The sequence below is a fragment of the Rattus norvegicus genome, chromosome 14, assembly GCF_036323735.1.
Source record: "Rattus norvegicus strain BN/NHsdMcwi chromosome 14, GRCr8, whole genome shotgun sequence".
NCBI classification, from domain to species: domain Eukaryota; kingdom Metazoa; phylum Chordata; class Mammalia; order Rodentia; family Muridae; genus Rattus; species Rattus norvegicus.
The window spans coordinates 101061276-101073387 of record NC_086032.1 but is presented as its reverse complement, the minus strand read 5'-3'; the positions used below and the strand labels follow the sequence as shown (position 1 = coordinate 101073387).

Here is a 12112-nt window from a genome sequence, read left to right as displayed (position 1 = left end):
CAGGCTGAGACAGGACCATAGCTGCCTCACTAGTGCTGACTCGCAAGCCATGAAGATCTGCGGAAGCAAGAAAGAACCGTTCACACCTGCATATTGTTTTGCTGAGTCACGCTATTGCAAGTAAGAACCATGTAAGCGGTGTGGGGTTTAAAAAATTAGTTCTCCAAACTCTGGGTCGTCAGGAAAACTGCTGTTAATGCATATCGAAAATGCATTCTAAAATACATTTTTTAGGAAAGAAAAGTGGTTTGTGAAGATGGTATCCATATCTCATATTACATATTTCTGAATAAAAATGTTTTGGATAAGGTATATCTTATAATTACTGATATTTAAGCATAAGCCATCATAAACTATATTATTCTATAAAATTCTATAAATGCATAGTATAGATGCATACTAAAAAAACAAAACAAAAAACAGTTAAATGACCTGTCAGCCAAACATACACGGATAGCAAGAAGAATCCAGAAAATGTGATTCTTCATTTTTTGGAAGCAAAGTGTGTAGTTGTAGGGCTTGGAAGAACACTGCTAGAGCCTTTTTGAAAGGCAGCCTGCGGCTTTCTCCAGACAACATAAGGGATCCACTCCCTTCTGGATAACTGCTAATTATCCTCTTTGTGTATTTTCTAGAACAGTTGTTTTGTAAGGGGCACTCATTCCCAATGAGGAACAGGCCAAGAACAGTAGCAGGAGGTCTCAGAGAGCCTACTAGGTTTTCTACATCAGAAATTCTAAAACCATCTGGAGATTAGGACCTGGGAGATAAAATAAAAATGACTGTAGCCAGAACCAGGGTTCGTGGAATCATCCCCGCTTCGATAATAGTCATCGAAACACCTATCTATTAGAATCCCAGGCAGTTAGCCTCCAGAATCAAGTCAGAAAGCCCTGTCTTGCAAGGCTTTGGTAGTTCCGTATGGAGGTGAATGAAGGCTTGTAGGACCCTACTCTTACAGGTCTAACTGATCTTGGAAGCTCTGGTTCATACCAGTTTTATCAGCCAAGGACCAAATTCCGTCACTGTAGCCTTCCCTTTCTCTAATGTCTCTTAAAATCGCAGCCGCCTTTTAAAAACTGTCTCAGAGGCTTGGTGTGAGCACCTACAGTCTCAAACAGCTGACATCATGTCAAGCTGTTCATCCTTGAGTTCTTTCTTTAGAACGGGCTGGAAGATGGAGAATGGAATATAAATAGAAGTTAATGGAACACGAATGTTGACAGAGAGAAAATCTCTTGTGGCATGCATAGTTAATATCTGGACTAGTGAGAAGGGACCCAGGGTTAGCTGAGGAACAATCGGACCCCTCCCAAGGGATGCTGTGCCTTAAGGCAGGATGGGTGCTACCTTAAGTCTTAGCTGCCCACCACTACAGACGAGAAGTTTTAGATGGGGTTTTGCAACAGAAACGTGAATCTAAACAGAACTAACCGTTAGCTTAAGCTGACTCTAGTCAACCCCCGAATTTGAGAAATAGCCGTTTCCTCAGAGTTTAACTGATTCCCGCTCATATGGAGGTGCCATTGTTGTCCCTGACTGCATCACAGATGTATGAAACTCCAAGCTAGCTTTTGTGCAAAGGAACCGCCCTCATCTGTTTCCTGTAAGATAAGGGTGCCAACTGACACTGTTTACAAGCCCGGGACAGAAGTATCAGAATAAATTACAAGGTGGCGCATGACCAGATGATTAAATATGAAACTTACACGTAATTAATAAATCTTTATAATTTATTGTGTGTGTGTATGTGTGTGTGTGTGTGTGTGTGTGTGATATATGAGTCCATGTGTGTACATGTGCACACCTGTGCATGTATACATAGAACACAGACTCGGACTGCTCTGGTCTATTACTCTTCTCCCTAAAGCTTATTTCTCCCAGACAGGGTTTCTCAGTGAACCTAGAGCTGGGCTGGTGGTGAGCAAACTCCACTGACCTTCTTGTTTCTACCCTCCAGCTATACATGGGTATACTCAACTTTTTATGCAGTTGTTCAGAACCAAACTCAGGTCCTCCATGCTATATAACTATTGCCGCCACCTCCTCCTCCTCCTCCTCCTCCTCCTCCTCCTCCTCCTCCTCCTCCTCCTCCTCCTCCTCCTCCTCCTCCTCCTCAAGGGTTCTCTGTGTAGCCCTGGCTGTTCTGGAACTCGCTCTGTAGACCAAAGTGGCCTCAAACTCATATCTGCCTGCCTCTGCCTCCTGATCACTGGGACTAAAGGTATACACCACCACTATCAGGCAACTGCTTTTATATTAAAGACATTAGAAGGTTTTGTGTGATTTGTATTCTATCTATAGCCAGGGCTATGAATTGGCACAGATCTCAGAGTGACTGATGTTGAAACTGACAGAAGCTATTTTAACATCCTGTCAAAAATGAGGAAACATCTGGATAGACAGGGCAACAGACTTGTACAAGGGCACGCAGGGTGACCAGGAAGGCATTCACAACTGCTGCCTTCTGTCTCTTTTTGTGTCAGGGCCTTGGCAAAAACGTGATTATAAAACAAAACCATGTCCTTGCTCACTGTGTCTAGATACTGTGCTCCCAGTGGATGCACTCATATCTCTGCTCCCACCCAAGAGCTCTGGATTCTCCAATGGAAGGCCCGCACGCACACACACACACACACACACACACACACACACTCACATACTCATACTCACACACTCACACACTCTCACACATACTCACACTCACACACTCACACACACTCACACACATACACACACACTCACACACTCATACTCACACACACATACACACACACTCACATACTCATACTCACACACTCACACACACTCACACATACTCACACTCACATACTCACACTCACACACATACTCACACTCACACACACTCCCACACTCACACACTCACACACACTAACACACTCACACTCACACAATACTCACACTCACATGCACTCACACACATACTCACACTCACACACTCACACACATACTCACACTCACACACACTCACACAAACATTCACACACTCACACACTCACACACTCACATATACATTCACACACACATTCACACACACACTCACACACTCACACTCACATACATACACTCACAAACAAACAAACAAACACACACGCACACACACATCTTAACTAGCGCAATGACTGAACACTTCCAAACCTCCCGAGGCTAGCACACATTCCCCTCTGGTATTCCTGAGTTAGCACTTTCTAAAATCTATACTTTATCTCTGCTACCCCAGACCCAGTCGAGGGAGTGGCCCCTGGGGCTGCTCTTCCTTGATTTTTACGTGGTTGCTTCTCTGTCTTCCATAACTCTCATGTTTGTATTTTCTTCCTTCCTTCTGCCCTGGTGATTCTCTTTCTCCCTGTCCTCCATTTCTTCTCTGAGAATCCTCCAAGTCCTGCTTGTGTCCCCCTGGGCAGCCACTGACCAGTCAAAAAACCAACTGTTGCCAGGGACCTGCAAATTCCCATGTGAGCACAACATGTCTCCTGACACCCAGGGCCTGGCGTGAGCCCACTGCATTTGCATGCTGTGTCCATATCAGATCTGACTGTGCTTGAGGCTCCTGTTGATTTGTATACAGCCTGGTTCTATTTGTGATGGCCTGGGTCTTACTTCCCACTCAGTCACCCACGGTTACCCTGCTGCTGAGGTCTTGCACTGTCCAGATAGCCTCCTGAGCTTGGAGCTGAGGTGGACTCCCTTTGGCAGTGGGCTTTCCTCTTTTCAACCTGGAGGACCCTAGACCCCACACCTACACCTGCAGAATGCCCGTGGCCTTGGTTACATTACAAAGTCAGCTTCCTTTCTCCCAATAAGAACCGGTTCAGCTAGCACCTGGGATTCCTGAAATGCTTCCCCATGCTAATGAGGTACCAAAAGCACCCTGAGATCTTAGCTTTCAGCCAGCGATCTTTGCCCACCCTGGATATTTCTATTCCCCTTCCCCAAAACTATATAACCCGTGAATCACCCCAAGTAAAGTTGATGTGTCTCCCTGAAGCTGGTTTTGGTGTGTCGTTATTACCGTTGGTGCTAATGGGCCGTGTGCACCCTGTTATTCACCAATACGCCCTTCATCTTCCTGGGCCAATGACCCCCGGGAGAAGGGAGACCCACAGCTCATCTCTGAGGAGAATGTACAGCATGAACGGATCTTCCACGGCACCAGGCGAGTGGGTTATCCTTGTCCTCCCAGGCTTCCCAGCACAGTTTAACTCTCCTAGCAGCATCTTAGAGAGAGGCTTACTTACCTGTGAGGAAGTAGAATGGCCAGGTTTTCTGAAGCTTTAATTATCAAGTTGAACATGTTCCTCAAACAACAGGATTTAAAGTTTTAAGTCAGCACAGAATTGTATGGAGCAAAAACGAAATTTCTTTTATTAAAGAAAAAAAGGGGGGGTAGTGGTGTTATAAAGATTGTCCAGCTGCTAAGAGCACTGGATGCTCTTCCAGAGGGCCTAGGTTCGGTTCCCAGCACCCACACGGTAGCTTACAACTGTTGGTAACACCAGTTTCCTAACACCCTTCTCTGGTCTTAGTATGTACATGGTACACATACATATGTGCAGGTACATATACACATAAAATAAAGATAAATATTTTTAGGTTAAAAAAAAGTTTTTCCCCCAGTAGTTATTCTTTGTTTTTTTCTTTTTTTTCGGAGCTGAGGACTGAACCCAGGGCCTTGCACTTGCTAGGCAAGCGCTCTACCGCTGAGCTAAATCCCCAACCCCCCCAGTAGTTATTCTTAACAACTGGTAAGCTTCCTCCTGAATACTTCTGGTCCATGTGAGAGCTGTGTCCATGAGAACATAACGTGTGTGTGTCTGTGTGTGTGTGTGTGTGTGTGTGTGTGTGTGTGTGTGTGTCTGTCTGTCTGTCTGTCTGTCTGTCTGTCTTTCGGAATATGTGTGTACATATTTTAGTTTGCAGTTACATTTATATAGCTATATGTGTGGATACAGTTCCAAGGCATTACTTTAGTGGTTCTTAACTTACAGATGCAATTGAAATCTAAGAATCCAGTAAGATCCAGGGAGAAGGCTCAGCGGGTAAAGGTGCTTGCCGCCAGGACCCACAGGATGGAAGGAGAATTACCAACTCCAAGACTTGTCCTCCAACTTCCACATGCACACAATAGACAGATAAATAGATGGATAGATGGATAGACAGATGGATAGAAGGATGGATTGATGGATAGATAGATACATACATACATGGATGGACGGATAGATGGATACATAGATAGATAGACAGACAGACAGACAGACAGACAGACAGAGAGAAACAGACAGGCAGACAGGCAGGCAGATAGGCAGTTTTAAATTTCTAAAAAATGTGGTGAAACCTACAAATTCTCTTCTATGGAACCCCACACACACACACATTAACCCCCACACACATATTAAACCCCCACACACACACATTAACCCCACACACACACATTAAACCACACACACACACACACACACACATTAACCCCACATACACACATTAACCCCACACACACATTAAACCCCCCACACACACATTAACCCCTCCACACATACATTACCCCCCCACACACACATTAACCCCTCCCCACACACACACATTAACCTTCACAAATAATGTAAGCACTGAGGCCCTGGGCTTGGTTCTGAACAACTGTATAAAAAGCTGAGTGTGCCCATGTATGCCTGGAGGAGAGAGATAAGACGTCAGTGGAGTTTGCTCGCCACCAGCTCAGCTCTAGGTTCACTGAGAAACCCTGTCTGGGAGAAATAAGCGTAAGGGAGAAGAGTAATAGACCAGAGCACCCCGAGTCTGTGTTCTATGTATACGTGCACAGGTGTGCACACCTACATGCATGGACTCATATACCACACACACACACACACACACACACACACACACACACACACACACACAAGCTAAGCTATATACATTTATAAAGGGTTTATTATTTTTAGTTCTGTGAATATGTGTGCATCCATGTGTGGGTGTGTGCAGGTGTTTGCTAGCTCCTGAAGAGGCCAGAAGTGTTGGACTCCTCCGGGGTTAGAGCTACAGGCGGTTGCGAACCACCTGACAGGGGTGTTTTTCTGGAAGACCAGTTCTCATGCTGACGTGCTGAGCCCTCTCCCCAGCTCTCTGAATGTTGAGTCTCTCTCTGAGTTTTCATGTGTGGATCGTGTGAAGCACGTTGAAATACAACTTCATCTCTTTGCTTGCCGAACTCTCCCAACATCAATGCACCTCTTTCTGGTCACATGTTTACCCTAGAGTCATAAGGGCAGGGAACACTTCTTACACATCTTGATATTAAAAACCTTCTCCCCATGCACTGAGCACCAGAATTCCCTGTACGCATACTAAAATCCTGAGAGGATCTGCAAACATACTCCTCAGGAGATCGGCTAGCTGAGTAGAGCATTAACTAAATCCATGGTTTCTATTCGGTAAGGCAAAGAAAGCCCAGCATCCAGTAGACCTGGATCTGTCACGGCACCGTACAGGCTTCTCAGGCAAGGTCACCCTGTTCATCTGAAGTGGGATGACAAGTCTGATTTACAGGGTCGGGCAATGTGGCATGAGTGGGATCTGGGGGGCCCTGTCTCAAAAAAGGAAAATGTCAACAACTGAAAGGACACATCATATAGAGAATCAAGGGCGGATTAACTGAGTCAAGTTCTGGCTTCTTACTCACTGCTACATGACTTTGGTCAGCTCAATGGCCCCATGACTCCTTTGCTTCATTTGTGAAAAATAAAAAAAATAAAGAATAAGAAAATCAAGTGGTAACACAGCGGGGCCCACCTTACGTGTATTGAGGTCTCCGTGAGGGAACATACTTCCTTTCTTGAAAGCCTCTCTCTCTCTCTCTCTCTCTCTCTCTCTCTCTCTCTCTCTCTTTCTCTCTCTCTCTCTCTCTCTCTCTCAGAGTCAGTACCTGTGTTTGCTGCTGCTGCTGGGCCTGGTAGGAACCATCTTCTGGGAACCAAACCGTAACATGAAGCATTCACAGACATGGTGGACCGTGTAGTGAAAGCTACAGCCGCTGCTCGAGCTTCAGAGACGACACCCGGAGAGGCTGATTTCGAAAGGGTCTCACTACGTAACCCAGGTCTTGAGCTGGCCATCTGCCTCTCAAGTCTGGGAAAACAAGCATACACCACCATGCTTGATTCAGAAGCGAGGGAGGTAGACAGGCTGATTAATGACTGATGGATGGTTTGACTGTTTTTCTGTTCTGGGAATCAGAGCTAAGAGCTTGCACATACCTAGGTTAGGCAACCCTAATGAAGAGCTGGCCACACCCTTATCCAGATCTTCAGGAAAGACTTTAACCAAAGTTTTAACAGTAGGACATCTGAGGACAGCTGGGGCAAAGAAGCTGACTTCAAGTGGAAATGATGTCTTTGGGTCTTGAGGTAAGAAAGGCGTGCATTCCCTGCAGTGAATGGGGTCACCATCTTCATGAAAGGGGCTCCTTTGCCCCTGATGGATGTTTACAGATCTGTGTGCATCAAATTCGGCTCAGCATGAGGCTCCGGGGTTGGTGACAAGCTGTTATAAGGGGAGGTCTGAGAAAAGAAACAGTTGTGTTCCCATGGAAGCCAAACAAAGCTAAACAGAACGGGCTAAGAGAATACGCAGCCGCTAACAGTGGAGCTACGCACCTGAGTGAACCCCCGGGGCTTGAGACCTCTCTGGGGAGGAGACCTGAGGCAACTCTATGGCTGCCTTCATGGAGCTACGAGATCTTTTCAGCCTGCCTGGCAAGGAAGGTATTCTTCCAGTAAGTTCTTACCTCCTTCCTGAAGAGAACTGCCAAGGCCTGCCTCCAAAAGGAGGGATCGTACAGAATGGAACTAATGCTAGCTGGTGAGAGATTCATGTCTAAAACTCCCATGCCAATTTCTGGAAGGAGTAATTGATCTTAAAAAACAAACAAACAAACAAAAAAACCCACCTCCATGAGTCATGGTGGCTCACACTGTTATCGCAGCATTACAATCAGGATGTTTAGGTAGGAGAGTCTGACGTCCAAACGTTCTACAGCTGTGTAGGAAGTTCCGGGCCAGCCTGGGTTCATGGGAGACCCTGACTCCAAAGACAAACTCCTTCCTGATCCTTGCCTCAAGGTGGAATTCAGTTGTGAAGGTCGCTACTCCATGTAAAACAGAACTTCCCTCAGTCGGTTGACACTTACCAATAGCAGCAGTAACGGTACAGAAAGGCAATCAGGCTGTGTAACATTGCTTCCTTCCCTGGAGCCAACTGACTCCGGCTTTTGGGTCGGATGAAGCCCCCAAACTTTCCCAGAGCAGATGGCCCACACCGACCTAGAAGGTCACTGAAGCAGGTGGGGATTTAGCTCAGTGGCTATGGAGGGAAAGCAAAGGGGAGATCTTTCCTGAGTACCCTTTGACCCCTATGAGCCAACCGTCTCACAGGTTAATCTAGGATCAATCTAAACCACAGATGTGGCTATTTTCTGAACGTTGTACCACACCTGAGATGAAGAGGAAATTTAGGGAGAACGTCTTCTGCAGTATCAGAAGTTAAAGACCGACAGCTAATCTGGCCACCTGAGAAAGCCTGCAGGGCCATTCCCTCCCTTCTAGAGATACAGGGATGCTACCCTTTGAGCAATGCTTGTGTACATCATTTCAAAATGAGGAGAGGGAGTGCAAGCGCCAGCAATCAGCACCTTCTTTCCCTGCACACGCCGAGAAGAAGTGAGCAAAAAGCCAAGGGATTCGGTTCTAAGATCCCTCAAGAGCTGGAGAAGCCTTCAACCCAATCCTTAGAGAATCAACTTTCAATCCCTTGGGGTGAAACACAGGAACCTGTGGATAGGCAAGACCCAGCAAGTCCCTGTTGCCTTGAGTAAGCCCTCAGAGAGAAGCGGTTACCACGAGAACCACAGCTGTGCCATTCCTTGTGGCTCAAATGCCACACCTATTTTGCACCTGGAAGTCTAGCCAATTAACTGTGCATGGTTCTAAGTGCTTCATGAGGAGGCTAACTGTGACAGAACATGCCTGTGATATTGGACCCTGGCCCCTTCCTCTCTCTCTGCTCCTCCGATTCTATGAAGTAAATAACCCCCTCCATGTCTGGCTTCCTCACAACGGGCAACAGAACCAAGCAGCTATCAGCTTGTGGAACCACAAGCTAAGCTAAGCCTCTCCTCCTTATGTGTTGATTGTCTTGGGCATTTTGTCACAGTGACAGAAAGCTGGCGAGTACTCTGGGGTCACACAATCTACTTTAGGAGCACTTTCCCTGTGGCCCCTTAAAGGTTCTACCCCCTTCCTGGGGTGCCCAGCCAGCTGTGGACCAAGTTTGAATGCATGAAACTTTAGATGATATCTCAGAGACAGAGTAGAGCATGGATTACGAACTTTTCCTGCCCCGAGATGCTGACAGATGCTAACACCTGTCTTCCGCAAATCAGTGGGGGTGGCTGTAGCTCTTGTTAATCGCCTTGGTGTGAAGCTCTTCCTCCACGGCTGACTGCAAGCTGCACGTGTGACATAGATGCAAAGTCAGGAATCAGAAGCAAGTGCATAGGAATCCTGCAACCTGAGGTGCAGACAGAGACCACCGAAAGCACTACAAAATAACCCGCAGTTTATACTTTCAGAAGTAGTTAATAGGGTTCCCCTTTACTCCTGACAGTGTCTGATCATGCACATTTTTTGCCAATTTGAGGCAAAAGTTTCTTTGTGTTTCCCCAGTCAGTGGTGTTGAATATCTGTTCAGTTTTTCTATTTCTTCTTTGCAAACTTGCCCTTTCCTTTTGTTGTAGCCTGGAGACAGTTGTTCATCACGAAGTCTTGAACTATGGTTTCAGAGATGGCTCAGCATTTAACAGCCCTGGCTGCTCTTCAAAGGCCCCTGGTTCGATTCCCAACACCCATGCGATAACTCCTGGTTCAGGGCACCTGACACCCTCTTTTGCCTTCTTCTGGCCTTTGCACACACCAGGCAGATTCCTGGTGCAGAAACACCAATTCAGGCAAAACACTCATACACATAAAATAATAAATAAAAATGGTTTTGCTTTGTTTTATTGTTTTTGAGACAGGATTTCTGTGCAATTCTGGCTGTCCTGGAACTCACTGTATAGATTAGGGTGGCCTTGAACTCAGAGATCAGCCTGTTTCTGCCTCTCAAGTGCTGGGGCTAAAGGTGTGTGCTACTATACCTTGCCTGGAAAAAAAAAGTGAGAGAAACCTTTACTCTGAAAAAGTGAGGAGAGGAGAGGGCAGGGAAGAAATTGAACTAGCTGTGGCAGCCGGGGCTTGTCACCTTTGGAGGATCTTACATAAGATTGTCCTCTGCTACATACAAGGTTTGGTGGCCTGAGACCCCCACCTCAAACCAAGAGAAAAAACCCTGGTAGAGAAAGAGAAAAGGGCATACTGTGTGCATAACACTCATCTAACATGACAGGGTGAGCCGAACTCAGTCACCGGTGCTGACACCAATAAAGAGGTCATGACTGGAAGCAGTGAAGAGAACAGGGAGTGTTTTGGTTCAGACAGTATATTTCTCTCTCTTTTTTCTATTTTTTTTTTTTTTCGGAGCTGGGGATCGAACCCAGGGCCTTGCGCTTGCTAGGCAAGCGCTCTACCACTGAGCCAAATCCCCAACCCCTTCTCTCTCTTTTTAAACCAAAGTCCTCTTCATCTGTTGGGGTGACTCAGATCACCTCAGATCTTTTTCTTGGGGGAACACATCCGAGGTTGGTAGGTCCAGCCAGGCAAGTGCTGTATCATTGACCTGTCTCCAGCCCACAACCTGAGATCCTTGCTTTGCTGGCCCTGGTCTGAGAGGGTAGAGTGCTTCTTCTCCAAGCTGTTGCTTTCTGAACAGGGCCAGCTGCCGAGTCCACCTGTCATCTTTTAGGAGGATTTTTTCTGTGGCATCGACTGTTGCTAGAACCTTTCCAGATACATACATACATGCATCATGCATACATACATACATACATGCATACATACATACATACATTCACATATACATGGAATTTTTATAACACTCATTCATGTTGGTGTGTGCACATGTGGAAGTCAGGGGACAACTTGCAGGAGTTTGGTTTTGGCTCCCGCTCTGTGGGTCCTAGGGATCCAACTCAGGTCAGTGCACCTTTACCTGCTGGGCCCCAGACATCAGAAACTTTTAAGCTGAAAAGATATTACAATAGCACCAGGCAATAGTGTAGAGGTGAGGGAGAATGACTTCAAAACCCCCCAATTCCCTAGCAGTTCTGCCCCAGCCTCCTGGTTCCCCTCCTTTGTCCATTACTGACTTTAAGGAAGTCCTAGAGTCTTCGGACACCAAGATTGAAACAAGAGCTTTGGAAATGTGGTAGAGCAGCGAATAGTTCTTTTTAAAGACTTTAATGGTGTGGGTGTGTATGTGAATGCAGGGCCCACAGAGGCAGAGGTGCCGGATCCCTTCAGGGCTGGAGCCACCCAGAGTGATTGCTGGGAGCCCACGTGTCCTTAGCTGCCGATCCATGTCTTCAGCACCCAGTGAGCAAGCGGTTCTTAACCATGGGTGGATACCAGAACCCCCTGAGGATAGTCTGTAATCCCGCTGAGTCATCCGGGGCAAAAGGCAGGCACATAAGTTTGGAGGAAAAAATGTGGAAATGAGTCAGATGAAGCTCCCTTCCTGACTAGTGTGTGACCTCTAGTGCTGGGTATAAGATTCTTACAAGCGTCCACATTTAGAAGAAAGGTTGAATAACTCAGAATGCTAACTTGGATTCTCTGTGTCTTTCACTTCATCTTGTAATTTACAAAGTTACCAATCTTGGATAGAATGGAAATTACAAAGCATCCTTCACAGGGTCTGACAAGCGTTGTGTTGACTTTGCTGTATCAGGACAACAGGGAACAAAGGAAAACGGTGTTTAGAATAACGGTGTTCTGAGACCAAAGGGAGGACACCTCGCTCTGTAAAAAAACATCAAAACTTAAAACCCAGTAACTGGGCCTACGTAGAGACCCAGCAGCCAGAAACTGCCGGATAACCCTAACTAGGGTTTTGTCTTGCTTCTGTGGCCATTTTAGAAAGCTTTCCAAACTCTGTGAGTTTTTCG

General features: G+C 46.3%; 1 long non-coding RNA gene across 2 annotated transcripts; it reads right to left on the bottom strand.

Annotated features, from left to right (window-relative positions):
* Positions 1–6020: 6020 nt before the first annotated feature.
* Positions 6021–8172, bottom strand: LOC102552414 (uncharacterized). Of its 2 annotated transcripts, none has more exons than XR_005493491.2 (3): positions 7272–7405; positions 6941–7143; positions 6021–6269 (listed from the first exon to the last, which is right to left on the bottom strand). It is a non-coding gene; the product is annotated as an uncharacterized LOC102552414 (long non-coding RNA). The 2 variants fall into 2 exon arrangements; XR_005493492.2 differs by lacking the exon at positions 7272–7405 and adding an exon at positions 7964–8172 and having other exon boundaries at positions 6133–6269.
* Positions 8173–12112: the final 3940 nt, after the last annotated feature.